The sequence below is a fragment of the Mus musculus genome, chromosome 14 (assembly GCF_000001635.26).
Source record: "Mus musculus strain C57BL/6J chromosome 14, GRCm38.p6 C57BL/6J".
Classification (NCBI taxonomy): domain Eukaryota; kingdom Metazoa; phylum Chordata; class Mammalia; order Rodentia; family Muridae; genus Mus; species Mus musculus.
In genome coordinates this window covers 81,418,466-81,436,669 of record NC_000080.6, presented here as the reverse complement: position 1 = coordinate 81,436,669, position 18,204 = coordinate 81,418,466, and positions in this window count along the sequence as shown.

Genomic DNA, 18,204 nt, shown 5'->3' with positions numbered 1-18,204 from the left:
CAGACTTCTCTCTAACCGAATTGCATAAAGACAGCAAGACGCTTCCTTTCTAGGCTAATTCATCTTAGTCCCCACTGAAATGCCTAGCAGAGAGGAGAGGCTCAGTAGACATTTGAAAATACAAAGAATATAAAAAGAACGGAGGATAAAAAGCTTCTTAAAAACCTCCCAGCCTGTTCATGTGATTCAGGATAACTTCCTGAGGTACAACATCCTTTTCAGAAAGGCTTCCCTTAACTCCATTACTCTTATTTCTTTGGGTCACTTTCTAAAAAACAGAAAGCAAAAGTAATGAATTCTCAAATGAATGAGGCACTTCTGAAAGAAGTTACATTTTATGTGACCAGTTATCTTTCCTGGCAGTGTATTACTGTGTATTTCCCTGATCAATCCTTAATCTGGAAATACTTTTACATATCATTTACTCTGATGTCGTCTATTTACGACATCTCATTCTATCTTTACTTCATTCCCTTGAGCGAGATACACTGTACATTCCTGTAACAGTTGAAACCACGTTTGTCAAAATCTTTCTGATCAATCACACTCATGCTGGTTGCATTGTGGTACAAGTACAACAGAGTGCCGGCTGGTTTGGCTGAAAATCTATGGATCTGAAAGTCCAGAAAGCCTCTCAAACAACGATAACATTTGCACTAGGATTAGCAACCACAGATTCAGCTGGTGAGAGACTGTACCACTTCCCCCAGAACCTGCAAGCAGTTTGCTTCCCCCTATTTGTCCTGTACTTAGACTTGACCTAAGTCATCAAATCAACTCTTCTAATATCATTTATCATGCTCTGTTGTCAGCCTGCTTGTCTTTTGCTACTACTACTGTGCACCAGGCTTAGTTGTTTGAGTACTACTTCATTACCCACTGACTCCAGAATTCTAGGAACTAACAACTGCACAGTTGATGTTTTTTCTCCTGCCTGTATAGTTCATCCTCATTTTATTATCATATGATGAAAACTAAATTGAAAATTGGTCAAGACATTTGAATGACATACCTGAGACTAACATGTTTAAATAGTGTACCTGAGTCTAAGCATGTGCCATGTTTTACCTTATATTAACAATGTTAAAAACACTATGTCTGCCATCATAGGCAAAGCACAGCAAGCGGCAATTTTGACATAGTTTTGATTACACTTCAGCTCTAAGAAATCTTGTTACTTGTATTAATTTTCTCCCTTAGCCTTTTAAAGCATATTTTGAACTCTTGACAGTACTTTTGTAATGTATTTCCATGACTATGTTTGAATAAGTCATTGTTTGATAAATTGCTCATAATCATTTTAACAAAAACCACAGATTTTACCTGAAAATTATGTCAAGAGGTGTTGTTCTAAGTTTTTGTTTTTGAAGAAATAAAGACCTAGAAAAAGTTGGAACATTTAACGCTGATGGGCTTCGTAGCATTATTCTGCTGTAAAATCGTACATTTAGCATTTAACATTTAACGTACTTGTTTTCTGAACTTTTTGAATGCCATCTGAATAGACACCTTCATATTTAAAATCAAAACCCATTTCTTGGTTTTCTTTTCTTTGATGTTTACTCCCTCATCAATTTCTACTTTTAGAAAATTGCTTTCCTGTGCTCAAATAGCCTACACTACATTGTCAGATTTAGTTGGTTTTATACTCAGTGTGGTATGGAGCCTTACACTTTGTTTCCCGCCATTGTCTTCTGATTCCCTATTTTATCTACTGCTGTGATGAAATGCTGAGCTCACTAAACAATTCAGTCAGTCTTAGCAACATGAAACAACATATTCAACTTTGTATTGTGGGCATATTTACAGAAATGTCCTCCTTAAAATACTCTAATGTACCTGCTGCTAAAATTAGCATAGTAGGAAGAGAAGCAATGTTATCTGGTAGAAAAGAACAAAATGATACAAGAAAATTCTTTTATTCAGTACTAAAACGTTGAAAGAACATTTTGTGTTGTCTATAAATTTTTATTTTGAAATATATTTTAAGCATTTTGCACATCAATATATTTTATTATAAATGAGAAAATTTTTAAAAAGCCAATTCTGAAAAATTTTAAATCCATGCTTAATATCTGTTTAGTATTTCTTCACTTGTAGAAAAAGCCAAACATAAATAAACAAAAAGGAAGAACAAGTATCCTGCTCCATAGGATAGAGATCATCTAACACTCTGAGTACTACCAGATGTGTTTTCTTATTGAAATAATAGTGAAGAATTTTGTGTTTAGCTTAATATATATATAGCTAAAATTGATGGATGGCCTCCTAGTAGGCTTATCTTGTCAACAAGAAGATTAAGGTAATTTTAATAGCATGGGAATTAGTTTGATATTATCAATGTGTCTGCTTAGAATTGATAGAATCTAGGGCTCTGAAACTCTGGTTTAATTTTTAAACAATGATTTTAGTTGAGGTACCTGTTTGTTGGCTTACACAACCTCAAACAATAATTGGTATGCAGACGGGTGTGGTGGCACATGCCTTTAATCCCAGCACTTGGGAGGCAGAGGCAGGTGGATTTCTGAGTTCTAGGCCAGCCTGGTCTACAAAGTGAGTTCCAGGACAGCCATGGCTATATAGAAAAACCCTGTCTCAAAAAAAAAAAGTTCATATGTAATCCACTTGATATCAGTGAGAGATTCATATCATTAATTATATCTATGATTCTTTTGAGCTTCAGCTCTCCCCACATTCAGTTAGGATAATATGTTGGCTGTTTTGCTCACTATAAGAAAATGTGTGAAGGTAACAATTTAATTGAAGAACAATTTATATTGGCTCTGTTTCAGGTGTTCATTCCATGACTGTTCAGCCCTATGCACTGGGCTTAATATCCTATGATAGTGGGGATTAGAGAGAGAAACTCCTTTGTGTCATGGGATATAAGAAACAGAGGTGTAGGAAGAGACCCAGGACCAGGTATAACTCTCCTCAGCCCCCACACAGCAACCCAGTTCTTCTAGGTAGGTTCCAATTTCTAAGTTTTTCACCTCCTATCAAAATATATCCACCAACTAGACTAAGTGATATTAAACATGAACCTGTAGGTGACATTGCACATCCACAACAGATATATAAGCCCCCACCTCAACCAGTACAAATACATTTCTTAGTTCTCTATTCTAGGAGGTATACATACTTCCCAGTGAATTTTGTAAATCACCATTATAACCACCAAAATGGATTACAATTACCATTAATCACGGATTCTTTGTTACAAATAATTCAACAGATTTGCATGTTCTTTATTATGTAAGTAAATGTGAGTTCCTTTAACTATTAACTCAGAAAAAAATGAGCAACCTCTGAATTCCCTGCTCTCTTTCTCCTTATCTTAAAGAAGAAAAATAAAAAAGAAGGAAAAATAGCCTGTTTCTTTCTGAAGTCATTACCCATCCAGGCAAAACAGGGAAACACCATGCCCTTATAAGTTGGCTTGCTCTTTGTTTGATTTTATTTTTGCCACTTAACTAAGAATTTTAGATACAAAATCACTTTTGCAAGTTAGCAGAGATAATACTTTTCATAAACATTTATATCCTCCCAATTTCTAACAAAACATTCATTGTTACTGAATATCTCTCCTATAGGCTAGTGACACATGTTTATCAGTTAGAAATCCTAATCAAGTGTTAAGATTTGTGCCCATCATGAGAGACACAGTTATTCTGTGGAAATGAAAATCTCAGCTTCTTGAGATGAGAGTGGCTTTGTCTTGTTGATGAGGTGTGTTATATCACATGTCACCAGAGGGGCTCTTTTCCAGGCTGATAGTGATTGCGTTTTAACACATTAGAGTAGACAGGAGAAAAAGGAGAAGATGGTAAACGAAGTGTTAGCTCTTAAAACTGAAGCTCAAAATCACACGAGGCACATCTGCATGCACTTTACTGATCAAAGCAACTAACATGATGTACTGAGCTCAATAATATCCTTGCCACATTCATATCTACTTGGAACATCAGAATAGGATTTTAATTGACCATGAACTCTTTATAGTTGAAATTAGTTAAATGAGATCGTATCACATAAGAGTTGACTCTAAATGCAGTTGACTCTAACTGGTGAACATACAAAAATGAAACATTGTGAAAATACACAGACATTCAATGAAAGAATCTACAGGAGGAGACAAAATATTGTTTATAAGGAAAATTCATAAACTAATAACACTATTTGAAAAAAATATTTATGAAATACATTTTTCAGTTTTTATATGCAAACCAAATGTTCTTACCTTTTGTGCTGCTGTAATATCTCAGAGTGAAGTTCATATAAAAGAAACACAAATTTCTCATAGCTCTGACAAGGTATTGATAAGTTTAATGTCTAATAAGAGACTGACTCCTCATGGACACCTGTTTTCCATTTATGAAAGGAGAACAGAAGAGTGTTCCTGTATTTTTAAAAATCAGAAAATAGAAAAAGAGATTACATATTCAGGAGAGCTACAAACAAATGACCTAACCACCTCCCAGGCCCTCACACATGAATTTTCAGGAAAACTAACACATATCTATGGATCATGGTAACAAATATTCTGCGAGAAAGTAATTCAACAAATATATTCTTCCCGGCACTTTGTCCCTTGAGTTTTTAAAATGCAAAATATGCAACCTCTGAATTTGTTATTTTGGTCTCTGAATTAGAATGCATTAATTTATTATAAAGTCTTATCAAAATATGTGTGTATTATTTTCCTGTATAACAACACAATTATAAAATCAGTGGAGACCAAAAGCCTTAGAGACAGAAGAATCAGTTCCGAACAAAAGTTTAGTGAAATTTAGGTAACAAACCAAACTCACTCAAACTTTTTTTAAAACAATTTTTATTAGATATTTTCTTCATTCACATTTCAAATGCTATCCCGAAAGTCCCCTATACCCTCCCTCTACCCCTGTACCCAAACCCACACACTCCTGCTTCCTGGTCCTGGCATTTCCCTGTATTGGGGCATATCAAGTTTGCAAGACCAAGGGGCCTCTCTTACCAATGATAACTGACTACGCCATCTTCTGCTACATATGCAGCTAGAGACACGAGCTCTTGGGGGTACTGGTTAGTTCATATTGTTGTTCACCTATAGGGTTGCAGACCCCTTCAGCTCCTTGGGTACTTTCTTTAGCTTCTCCATTGGGGGCCCTGTGTTCCATCCAATAGATGATTGTGACCATCCACTTCTGTATTTGCCAGGCACAGGCAGAGCCTCACAGGAGACAGCTATAACAGGGTCCTGTCAGCAAAATCTTGCTGGTATATGCAATAGTGTCTGCGTTTGGTGGCTAAACTCACTCAAACTTTAATTCTGTCTATGAGCATCTCAGAAATAACAGTTTTAGAAGATTCTATGATAATGATTTCTATGGGGAAGTTCTCCTAATAAAGGTAAAAAAGAAAGTTCATATTCAGTGTGAAAATTGGTCTTGATATATTGCATTGGGAAATTCCATTTACATACCTTTCTCTAATATGAGATATAATTACTCCTCATAATGGATGCATGGGATATATTGTTTCAGATCATAATAATTTCCTTAATATCTGTATACAATACATAATTTTATGATTTGTGTCACTTTATCCTAAATATGCAGGTGAGTCAGACAGATCATGTTCTTTTAAAATGCACTAAAAAGATCGCTCATTTATCTGTTTGAGAACCAAGCAGTAAAAGAAGGTTGCATTGAATCAAAACTTGGAAGTGAGGCTCCTGAGAGAGAAAAGAAATATTTGTCAGTAGTGCCTTGCAGGGAAAAGCAGCTTGAGCAAACTTGTTTGATTCCTAGAGATTCAAAAATGTTTTTAACACAACAGTCAGAATTTAAGAATGCAAGAACTTTGATGAAGTTAATAAAGATTATTCAAGACAATCTGGTATACTCACCACATGTTATAATGTTGAAAGACTAAATTGGGTGTAGAGATTTGTATTGTATGGCACAGAAGGCTCTCTTGAAATCTGTAGTGAATCACTCAGAACACAGAAGTAAGGAGTCTCCTGAAGGCAACAGGAGGAACCACACTCTTTTCCCTGGAATTCATTCTGTAGACAGGCTGGGATGTCCATTTCAGGACAGGCTACTGCCTCCACTGATCTTGGTTACCTTTGCCTTATCTTTACCTTTGCAAAGAAAGAAGCTCAATTGCATAGAAATTCAAGAGGTGACATATCAGAGAAGTCAGCATGGGAAGTAATTTTACGTATAGTTTGGGGAGAAAAGTAAAAATCAAAACCTTGAAATTAAAAATAATTACAGAAACATGAAAGTTCATATGAAGCTTAAAAGATTTCTAGAAATCTACTTGATATGTTTTAAACAATGGAAAAAGTGTATTGATAATGATGGTAATATTTCAAATGTTGGTGTTTATTTTTTAGTTTATACTTCACAATGTTAATATTCCTCTATTCTGCTGCTGAAGTGTGTGTTAAATATTAATTTGGAAGTTTCTACAATACCTTAAACAAATACATACACATAAACACAAAGAAACACACACACGTGCACATGAGCACACACAAGCACACAGACACACAGACACAGACACACACACACTTTAAGAGAAAAAACAGGTATTGATCATCAACCAATTTAAAATCAATGATATCATAATTGGAGGAAGAGAATAACAAATCTATTTACACATAACAAGATCATTATAAATGTAATATTATGCATTTGCCTGATGTTAGTTTAGGGTATTATGGTTCTAAATTAGGTAGCAATACATTTGATAGTTAGCTTTTAATCTAAACAATCATTGATTGCTTCAATATTGTTGGATATAATAAGGTCAATGCATGCTTCAGAAAGGTGAATAGTGTGGCAAGTATAGTGTTACCTTATAGTGCCTTGCCTGTTTATTTAGGAGCTAGGGACTTTCCTGAATATACATGCTTTAATCAAAGGTTCCAGTCAAATTCTGGCAAGATTATACTTGAAGAAATAAAAGATAAATGTGTTGTGGTGGTATAAAATTTTAATCCCAGAACTCAAGAGATAAAAGTGAGTGTCTCTTATTGTGAGGACATCTTGGTTTACAAAGTATGGCCCAGGGCAGAAATGGATTCAGACACACACACGCACACACACACACACACACACACACACACACACACACACCACACACACAAACTGTCTTTAAAAACTGAAGAAGACGAAAGAAGGAAAGAAAGAAAAGCAAGTAAAGAATAAAGTAAAGGAAAAAGATGAGAAAAAGTAAGGCAAGAAAGATGAAAGGAAAGAAGGAGTAAAAAAGAAGAAATTCAAGTTCCCACTAAGAAAAGTAGATTGATAGGATCAACATTTGATCTCTTCATACTCTGATTCTCTGAAGGCACCGTGGTGGTTTGTAAGAACAGTGTCCTGAGAAAGAAGGTGAGAAGGCATCAAAGAAGTATCTTTTCTAAGAAAGACCTGCTTGGTCTGCAAGCTCCAGGTACATTAAATCTTAGAAATACCAAGGAAAAGATTTCACAAGGATTCAAGGAACCAAAAACTGCATCTGATGACCACAAGGGTAAGCCTTACTGATCTATAGAAAGATAAACCTGTGTTTAGAAATTCACAAAGTTTGGAGCTGAGACGAAAGGATGGACCATCTAGAGACTGCAGCACCCAGGGATCCATACCATAATCAGCCTCCAAACACAGACACCATTTCATATGCCAGCAAGATTTTGCTGAAATTCATGACAATGATATAGCTGTCTCTTGTGAGGCTATGCCAGTGCCTAGCAAACACAGAAGTGGATGCTCACAGTCAGCTATTGGATGGAACACAGGGCCCCCATGGAGGAGCTAGAAAAAGTACCCAAGGAGCTAAAGGGGTCTGCAACCCTATAGGTGTAACAACAATAGGAACAAACCAGTATGCCCAGAGCTCATGTCTCTAGCTACATATGTAGCAGAAGATGGCCTAGTTGGCCATCATTGGTAAGAGAGGTCCCTTGGTCTTGCAAACTTTATATGCCCCAGTACAGGGGAACACCAGGGCCAAGAAATGGGAGTTGGCGGGTAGGCAAGCAGGATGGGGGGAGGGTATAGGGAACTTTTGGGATAGCATTTGAAATGTATATAAAGGAAGTAATAAATAAAAAAAAGAAGAAAACAATAACAATAAGGTAACAGCTAGTATTACCTTAGCATTGTTTTACTAAAATAAATAAATAAATAAATAAATAAATAAATAAATAAAGTAGCTGAAAAAATAAACCTAACTAACACAATATGGATGAGTGTTGCATGTAATAAAAAGTAAATCACAATATTGATCAATGAGCATGGGAGATCTCTCTACTTTCTGAGGTTTCATTCAATTTATTTCTTCTAGGAATTTGAAATTCTTGTGATATAGATCTTTCACTTGCTTGAGTAGAGTTACACCAAGATATTTTATATATTTGTGAGTATTGTGAGGGGTGTTGGTTCCCTAATTTCTTTTTCAGCCTGTTTGGCGTTTGTATAAAGGAGAGCTACTGAATTCTTTGAGTTAATTTTATATTCAGTCACTTTGCTGAAGTAGTTTATAAAGTGTAGAATTCTTTGATAGAATTTTGGGGGTGACTTATGTACAGTATCATATCATATATGAATAGTGCAATACCTTTCAAATTTGTATCCCCTTGATCTTTTGCTTTCTTATTGATCTAGCTAAAACTTCAAGTACTCTATTGAATAGACAGGGAGAGTGTGGGCAGCATGTCTTGCCCCTGATTTTAGTGATATTGCTTCAAGATCCTTTCGATATTGGCTACTGGCTTTCTATAGATTGTTTTTATAAGATTTAAGTATATGCCTTAAATCCCTGATCTCTCCAAGATTTTTAACATGCAGGGATGTTGAATTTTGTCAAAGGCTATTTCAGGATCAAATGAGATGATCATATGTTTTTTTCCTTTGAGATACTTTATATAATAGATTACTTTGATGGATTTTCATATATTGAACCATGCGTGCATCCCTAGGATGAAGCTTACTTGATCGTGGTGAATGTTTTTGATGTATTATCTGATTCATTTGGTGAGAATTTCATTGAGTATTTTTGCATTGATGTTCATGAGCCAAATTGGTCTTAAGTTCTATTTTTATTTTGGTTCTTTGTGTGGTTTAGGTAGCAGGGTAATTATGGAATCATAGGATGAATTATATAGAGTTCCTTCCGTTTCCATTTTGTGGAATATTTTAATGAGTATTGGTATTAGCTCTTCTTTCAAAGTGTGGTAGAATTTTGCACTAAAACTATCTAGTCCTGTTTTTGTTGTTGTTGTTGTTGTTTGTTTTTTGTTTTTTGTTGTTGTTGGGGTTTTTTTTTGTCCCCTCCCCTCTTTGGTTGTGTGATGGTTTTTATATGCTCATCCTAGACAATGGCACTATTGGAAGGTGTGGCCCTGTTGGAGAAGGTGTGGCCTTGTTGGAGTGGGTGTGTCACTGTGGGTGTGGGCTTTAAGACCCTCATCCTAGCAGCCTGGAATTCAGTCTTCCAATAACTGCCTTCAGATGAAGATGTAGAACAATTAGATCTTCTGTACCATGCCTGCCTAGATGCTGCCATGATCCCACTTTGATGATAATGAACTGAACCTCTGAATTTCTAAGCCAGCCCTAATAAAATGTTGTTCTTTATAAGACTTTCCTTGGTCATGGTGTTTGTTCACAGAACTAAAACCTTAACTAAGACAGGTTGGGAGATTTTAAATGACTACTTCTATTCCCTTTGGAGTTATGGGACTGTTAACATAGTGTACCTCATTTTGATTTAGTTTTTGTATGTGTTATCTGTCTAGTAAATCATCCCTTTTTTTTTTTTTTTTTTTTTTAGATTTTCTAGTTTATCTAGTACAGGCTTTTAGTAGGATTATCATGAAGTGAGAATGATTGTCTTACCAAAATCAATATAGAGATTTCGTACAATTGCCATCAAAATTCCAACACATAGTTTACAGATCTTAAAAGCACAATGCTCAACTTCACTTGGAAAAATAAAAATTCAAGACAGCCAAAACAATCCTGAGCAATAAAAGACCACCTGAAGGAATTACCATCCTTGATATCAAGCTGCACCATAGAGCAATAGTGATAAAATCTACATGGTATTGGTACAGAAAAAGATAGTTTTTGAAGACCCAGAAATAAGCTCACCTACCTATGGACATTTGATTTTTAGAAAAACAAGCCAAAACCATACAATAGAAACAAGGAAGTATCTTCAATAAATGATGCTGGTCTAACTGGCTGTCTGTACGCAGAAGAATGCAAGTAGATCCATTTTTATCACTCTGCACAAAGCTCAAATCAATGTAGATCATGGAATTCAACATCAAACCAGATACACTGAATTTAATAGAAGATTAAATTGGAAATAGCTTTGAATGCATTGGTGCAGGAGACAATGGCTCGGGGTCTAAAATCAAAAAATGATAAATGGGACCACAGGACACTGTCAATAGGACAAAAGGGCAGGGTACATATTGGGAAACGATCTTCCCTAACCCTACACCTGACAGAGGGCCAATATACAAAATATATGAAGAACTCAAGAAGTTAGATTCCAAAAAAATTGAATAAATAAATAAATAAATAAATAAATAAAATGGGGTATAGAGTCAAATTGAGAACCTTAAACAGATTAATCTCAAATGCATGAGAAGCATTTAAAGTAATGTGCAACATCCTTCATCATCAGGAAAATGTAAATCAAAACAACCCAGAGATTTCTCCTTATAACAATCAGACTGGCTAAGATGAACATGCTCAAGAATATGTGAAAAAAGGGAACACTACTGGTGAGATTCAAACTTGTAAAACCACTCTCAGAATCAATCTGGTAGCTTCTCCAAAAATTGGAAAGAATTTTGTCTGAAGATGTAGCTATACAGCTCCTAGAGCGTATACCCAGAAGATCCTCCACCATACCACAAGGATACATTCTCCATTATGTTCATCACAGCTTTTTTTGCAATAGCTACACACTCAATCAAACATAGATGTCCGTCAACTGAACAAGGTGATGGATACAAAAAAAAAATGTGGTACATTTACTGAATGAAATACTGAAAGAAAAAAGGATAGAAAGAAAGAAGAGCAAAGGAAAGGAGAGGAGAGGAGAGGAGAGGAGAGGAGAGGAGAGGAGAGGAGAGGAGAGGAGAGGAGAGGAGAGAAGAGAAGAGAAGAGAAGAGAAGAGAAGAGAAGAGAAGAGAAGAGAAGAGAAGAGAAGAGAAGAGAAGAGAAGAGAAGAGAAGAGAAAAGGATTGAAAAAGGAAAGGAGCTCATGAGTTTCACAGGCAATATCATCCTGAGATAGCCCAGCCCCAAAAGGACATGCATGATATGTAGTCACTGATACATCGACAGTTGCCAAAATGTACAGAATATCCATGGTACACCTCACAGGCCCCAAAAAAGTTAAACAAGAAAGAAGGCCTACGTAAGGATCCTTGAACACTACTTAGAAAGCAGAACAAAATAGTCCCGGGATACAGAACGAGGGAGCAGGGAGAGAGGGACCTTAGTGGCAAACTGAAAGAGAGTAGAATGGGAGGCAGGATCAAATATGGGAGAGACAGGAGAGAGGTCCAAAAGGCCAGGAGGATGAGTAGAAATATGGAGCTGCCAGAGGTGCATGGGAGGAGCCTTTCTGAAATCCCAGAGACCTTAAATGAGGAATCCTCAAAGGAGTCTATGTGAGTGACCTTAGTCACAATGCCCAACAATGGGGATATGGAACCTGAAGAGACCACCTCCAGTAGCCAGTTAGGACCCTCATTGGAGGGACGGGGATACCAACCTACCTATGGATTGAGACAGAGGGTAGTCCCTTCCCTGGAGGGGCTCAAATCAGTAGTGGGGGGGGGGTGGCTTATTATCCTGAATCTCTCCAGAGAAAGTTGAGGAAAAGGGCTGAGGTGGTGGGTCCAGGTTCGGGCTGCAGCATCAAGAAGGAAGGAAAGCAATCTTCTGGAATTATGGGTTAAAATTTTTGACCCAAACTTGGTGCTGTCTAAAAGAAATGCAGGGAAAAGGAGCAGAAAAGAATAGATGATCATTGACCAGTCCGACTTGAGATTAATTCCACGTGTGGGCACCAAGCCCTGACACTATTAGTAATTGTGATAGTTTGTATAGGTTGGGCCCAGGAAGTGGCACTATTAGAAGGTGTAGCCCTGTTGGAGTAGGTGTGTCACTGTGGGTGTGGGCTTTAAGACCCTCTTCCTAGTTGCCTGGAAGACAGTATTCTGCTAGCAGCCTTCTGGTAAAATTGCAGAACTCTCAGCTCCTCCTGTATCATTCCTGCCTAGTTGCTGCCATGCTCCCACCTTGACAATAATGGATTGAAACTTAGAACCTGTAAGGCAGCCCCAATTCAATGTTGACTTTTGTAAGACTTGCCTTGATCATGTTGTATGATCACAGTGGTAAGACCCTGACTAATACACTGATGTTATGTTATGTTTGCAGACAAGAGCCCAGCATAACTGAGAAGCTCTACCTATCAGCTAACAGATAGAGATGCAGATACCCAAAGCTAAACATTGGAGGAAGGAGGGGGACCCCTATGTAAGGGTTAGGGGAAGGATTGAGGACTGTGAAGGTGATGGCAATTCCAAAGGAAGACCGAGATTATCAAATAACCTGGATAACTGGGTGCTCCCAGAGACTGAGCCACCAATTCAAGAGCAATCAGAGGCTGGTCTAAGGCCCCAGGCACACATATAGCACAGGGCTGTAGTGTTTTGCTTCAGTGGGAGGGGATGCATCTAATTCTGCAAAGACTTGAATAGAAGGATTCTAAGTGGGGCTGCCCTTTTAGAGGTGAAGGGGAGGGGGAATGGATGTATAACTCTGGGAGGAAGGACTGGAAAGGGGAAATATTTTGTAAACAAATAAATAAATAAATAATAAATAGAAGTTCAAACTAAGTACTAAGGATGTCTGTATCAGGATCTATGGGGCCACCTTTAAGTAAATGCTGGGGCCAGCACAGATACAGAAGCATCTCCTGCAGGAGGAGCTAACTGAAGACTGCCTAAGAGACCAAGGAATGCAGTTGCAGACAATGCCAGCCAATAGGGAACTGCTGTTTAGAAGAGATCTATTCTTGGGACCAATGGGGAAAGGGTGGAGGGTATTAAAGGTGCTTTCAGATGTGCTCAGATGAGCTTGTTGAGATGTCGCCAAGAAACTGTCTTTGATTCTGTACCATCTCACCATCAACCCCCAAGGGTAAGAAGTTCAGGGAATAGTCAATAGATGTCCAAGATAAAAACTGAAGTGCATGACATAGATCATACCTGGAACAAGTAAGTTTGGTGGTCACAAAATGGCAGCTCATTATTTAAGCTCATGTTGATGTCAATATTTCCTTTGTCTTTTTTTTTTGTGTTGATTTAACTAAATAATATATGAACTACTAGCAGAAGATTCTTATGTGCTACAGCAATGGATTTCCCTGGTCTGGAAAAGATGATAAAAATTATGTGTACAGTAGTACAGAACAATGAGATGAAAGGAAATACAAGAAATACGGAGACAAGGTGTGGAGCAGAAAGTGAAGGAAAGGCCATCCATACACTGCCCCACCTGGGGATCCATCCCATATACAGAAGCCAAACCTAGATACTACTGCGGATGCTAAGAAGTCCTTGCTGACATAGCCGTCCTCTGAGAGGCTCTGTCAGAGTCTGACAAAAATTAGAAGTGGATGGTTTCAGCCAACCATTGGACTAAGCACAAGGTCCCCAATGGAGGAGTTAGAGAAAGGACTGAAGGAGTTGAAGGGGTCTGCAACTCCATAGGAAGAACAACAATATCAACCAATCAGACTTGCCAGAGCTCCCAGGGACTAAACCACTAACCAAAGAGTACACATGGAGCAACCCATAGCATTAGCCACATATGTAGCAGAGGATGGTCTTATAGGTCATCAATGAGAGGAGAGGGCCTTGATCCTGTGAAGGCTCAATGCCCCAGTGATGGAAAACACCAGGGCAGGGAGGCAGGAGTGCATGGGGGTGGGGGGAGAGCATCCTTATAAAAGCAGGGGGAGGAGAGATGGGATAGGGTGGCTAAGCAGGGAAAACTGGGAAAGGAAATAACCTTTGAAATGTAAATAAATAAAATATCCAATAAAAATGTTTAATAAATCCTGGTCTGCCTTAGGAAAACATCAAAGAGGCACATGATTTCACTTATCCTTCTCATAATATCTTTCATTAAAAAACAATGAAGAAGCTTTTGGATTGGGAAATCTCAGAGAGCCTTGTGGTCAAAGGCATAGATCTTAGAGGCTGTAGGTGATGAGAGAGGTGCAGAAGCTGCATGCAGTGATGGGTGGGAGGCAAGTAGTCCAGAAACTTGTTTTAATGTATGGTTTGTTAGTAGCAACAAATAAAAGTTCCTCCTTATGAAAGAGAAAATTCTTTCATATTAAGATTTGAATGTATATATTTTCTGATGATGAAGGTTCACAAAAATACTAAGATCAAACTACTATTTTGTAAAAAGTTTCATTTCATTATATAGCACTGTTGATATTTTACATGTATAGTTATTTCATTTAGTTATCTAAAATATTTAACCCTGTTATCTTTTTATAGAGTTAGAAACTACAAATTTTGTCATATCTTTAAAAGAAAAAACTATAATGAAATTGAAATTAAATGACTATCTTATGTTCCTATAACACATATCAGACTATGTTTAGTCCTTAACAGCTAGTATAGAGTTTAATATATTAGAAGTAGAGTAATAATTTTCTGGTAATTAATTCTCTAGTGTATGATTTTTCTTAAGAAAGAAGATCCATGACTCAGACTAACACAGAGAAAATGACATATTTGAAGTTCAAGGACTATTAGGCAGTAGAGGTTTCTATAGTCACAATACTTTAGATCCATATGTAAGTGAAGACTTGGAAGGGAATATAGAGAGTTAATGGTGCATATAATCATCAAGAAAATTCTGGATTATACATAAAATTTACATTCAATCCACAACACACTCAGGTTGTTTGCTCACAATGGCAGGATAGCAACTCAGTGTCATAAACTTATGTTCAAACTTGAAGACATTGCCGTATTTTCTGAGTGTTAGAAAATGTCCACATTTAGCACGATCTTGCATGGTTGGTTTGGACACTGCTTATAAGCATCTGAAAGACTATGTAATTGTAGACTTTCTCTTGGTATCACAGTCCAAGGTTTCTCTTCTTAGAGGACCTCCACATTCATTAAAAGAAAGAGACTGCCATCAGAAGGTGATTTTTCTGAGACTTTCTTCTTCCCTTGTAGTTAGTACTCTCAGTTCCTCCCCTCTGGCAGGAAAGATTTTACTCTACAATTGCACCAGATGGAAAGAGGTGTTCAAACTCAACATGCTAAAACAAAAATGATAGTACAATAAGAGGAAAGGAGCCTTGGAGTTTAATTCTGTTATAGCTTAGATGTTGAAAAGTAGATTTACAGATAAAGTGGTCAAAATTAATTTAACTAAAGACATGTATTGGAAAGAGAGAAAATCTTTCTTTTTTTAAAAAAAATATTTTTATTAGGTATTTTCCTCATTTACATTTCCAATGCTATCCCAAAAGTCCCCCATACCCACCCCCCCTACTCTGCTACCCACTCATTCCCACTTTTTGGCCCTGGCGTTCCCCTGTACTGGGGCATATAAAGTTTGCAATTCCAATGGGCCTCTCTTTGCAGTGATGGCCGACTAGGCCATCTTTTGATATATATGCAGCTAGAGAAAAATCTTTCTTATCTTCGAGTTTCTTTAAGAAGAATTATATATTTTCTTTAATTTAGAGAAGTTTCAAATTGTGATTAAGTGATAATTTGTTCACCAAATACCCATTATGTTTTGAAATAAATAAAACACAATGATTTTATACATCCTTTGCAGTGTTCAATGTATTAATTTTAAGTGTGTGTGTGTATATATATATATATATATATATATATATATATATATACATACATATACATACATACATATATACATATATATACATATATATATATATATATATATATATTTCTTTATTTACATTTCAAAATGTTATCCCCTTTCCTGGTTTCCATTTGAAAACCCCCTTTCCCCTCTCCCCTCCCCCTACTCACCAACCCACCCACTCCCAATTCTTGGCCTTGGCATTCCCCTATACTGGGGCATAGAACCTTCACAGGACCAAGGTCCTCTCCTCCCATTGATGACCAACTAGGCCATCCTCTGCTACATATGCAGCTGGAGCCATGGGTCCCTCCATTTGTACTCTGTGAATGGTGGTTTAGTCCCAGGGAGCTCTGGAGGTACTGGTTAGTTCATATTGTTTTCCTCCTAAGGGGCTTCAAACCTCTTCAGCTCCTTGGGTACTTTCTCTAGCTCCTTCATTGTTTTTTTTTTAATGCTATTCAAATATACAATGAAATATGTCATAGACTAAGATGTCACTGCCACAGACTTAAAATATATTTTCTTCCAAATAATCTTCCAATGATAAAAATTAAATTCAATTAAATATTTTTATAAAATATTGACAGTGTGTGATATACAGTCTATCTTGGAAACATTAAAAATGAGAGCCTTAAAAACATTCATACAGCTAACCATACATTAACTCTTATGGGAGAATAGGAGGTAGGATTGCAGACCCAGAATGGAATAGTGACTACACTAGAAAACCAACAGAGTCAACTAAGCTGGACCCTTGGGGCTCTCAGAGTCTGAACCACCAACCAAAGAACATACATGGGCTGGATCTAGGCCTCACCACACATATGTAGCATATATGCAGCCTGATCATCTTGTAGATTTGAAATAACTGTAAAATGGGCTGTCCCCAAAGCTGTTGATGATATGTGGGATATGTTTTTGAACAGGCTGCATTGTAGGGCCACAATGGGAGAGGAGGTGCCTAGCCTTGCAGAGATTTGAAGTGCTAAAGTAGACTGATACTCAGAGGTTGGCCCCACTTTCTTAGAGAAGAAGGGGAGGGGAAATGGGGGAAGGGTTGTGGGAGGGGTACCCGGGAGGGGGCAATGAGTTAGATGTAAAGTGAATAAGTAAAACAAAACATATAAATAAATAAAAATAAATTTAATCAAATATATTTTAAATAATTATTTTCTAAATGTATTTTGTTATCCAAGACCTATTTACTAATGTCGAAATATCAATAAGCCAGTCATATTTATGGTATGTTAATGGTGTGGAATTAATCTCTTTAGCCTCCTGTCTAGGTGTTCTGTGGGACACACAGATCCTATAGTTTGAGTCATGCCATTTTGACCTCTGAAATTCTCTCCATTCATGTGTTTAGTTTTGGGATCTTTTTGTAGTTCTCAAGGAACTTCCTTCAGTAATATTTCACAACTCCAAAATTTGAATTCATCCACTTAATAAATTAATTCTATAATATAGCATGCAAATTAACCAGCTAACCCCTTAAGTCATTCATCATGTCTTTCATAATCGTTCATCATCTCTGTTGCCCATGTTGGAAGTATGCAGGGTACAGTTGGGTATGAGATGGTGTTGGAGTCATGAAAAATTCCCCAAAATCCTTAGAAACAATATCAGGCAATAGACTCCTTGAACTCTAGCATGGAATTGTTACCCAGTCTAAACATTTAAATTGGATCAAAAGAGTCTCATATTCCTCTGGAATAAACCAATAGTATATCATGCTCTTTACTTTTTCTTACTCTAAAATATAGGCTTTTTCATTTAATGTTTTACTTTGAGAAGCACTTCAAAAGAGCAACATGTATGTTTCAGAAAATTTAACCAATTTGAAGTAGATAACATGTAAAAATCCATTCACATTTTGATTTGAGATTTTAAGTTAATATCTAAAGTCTAAAGCTGAAAATGTCAATAAAACACATAGAAAGTTTAATCAGAAAGTAGTCTTACAAAAGAAAGGTCATAGAAAAATCAAACATGGAAATATGGAGAACCCATAGCATGGCAACAACAGAAACAACACTTCACCAGGCAGAGAGAGATAGAAGATTACCCTCACTTCTTCCTCTTTGGTAGCCCTATGAGTTCCCATGTGCTGGATCGTCCAGGCAAACTGAGCCCAAGACAAATATTACACAGAAATGTTCTTTGATGTCAAACTGAAAACAGAAAAGGACTGATCATGGTTATCTAGGACTCATAGATAAAATTGTCTCTTTTGAACTAAAGGTA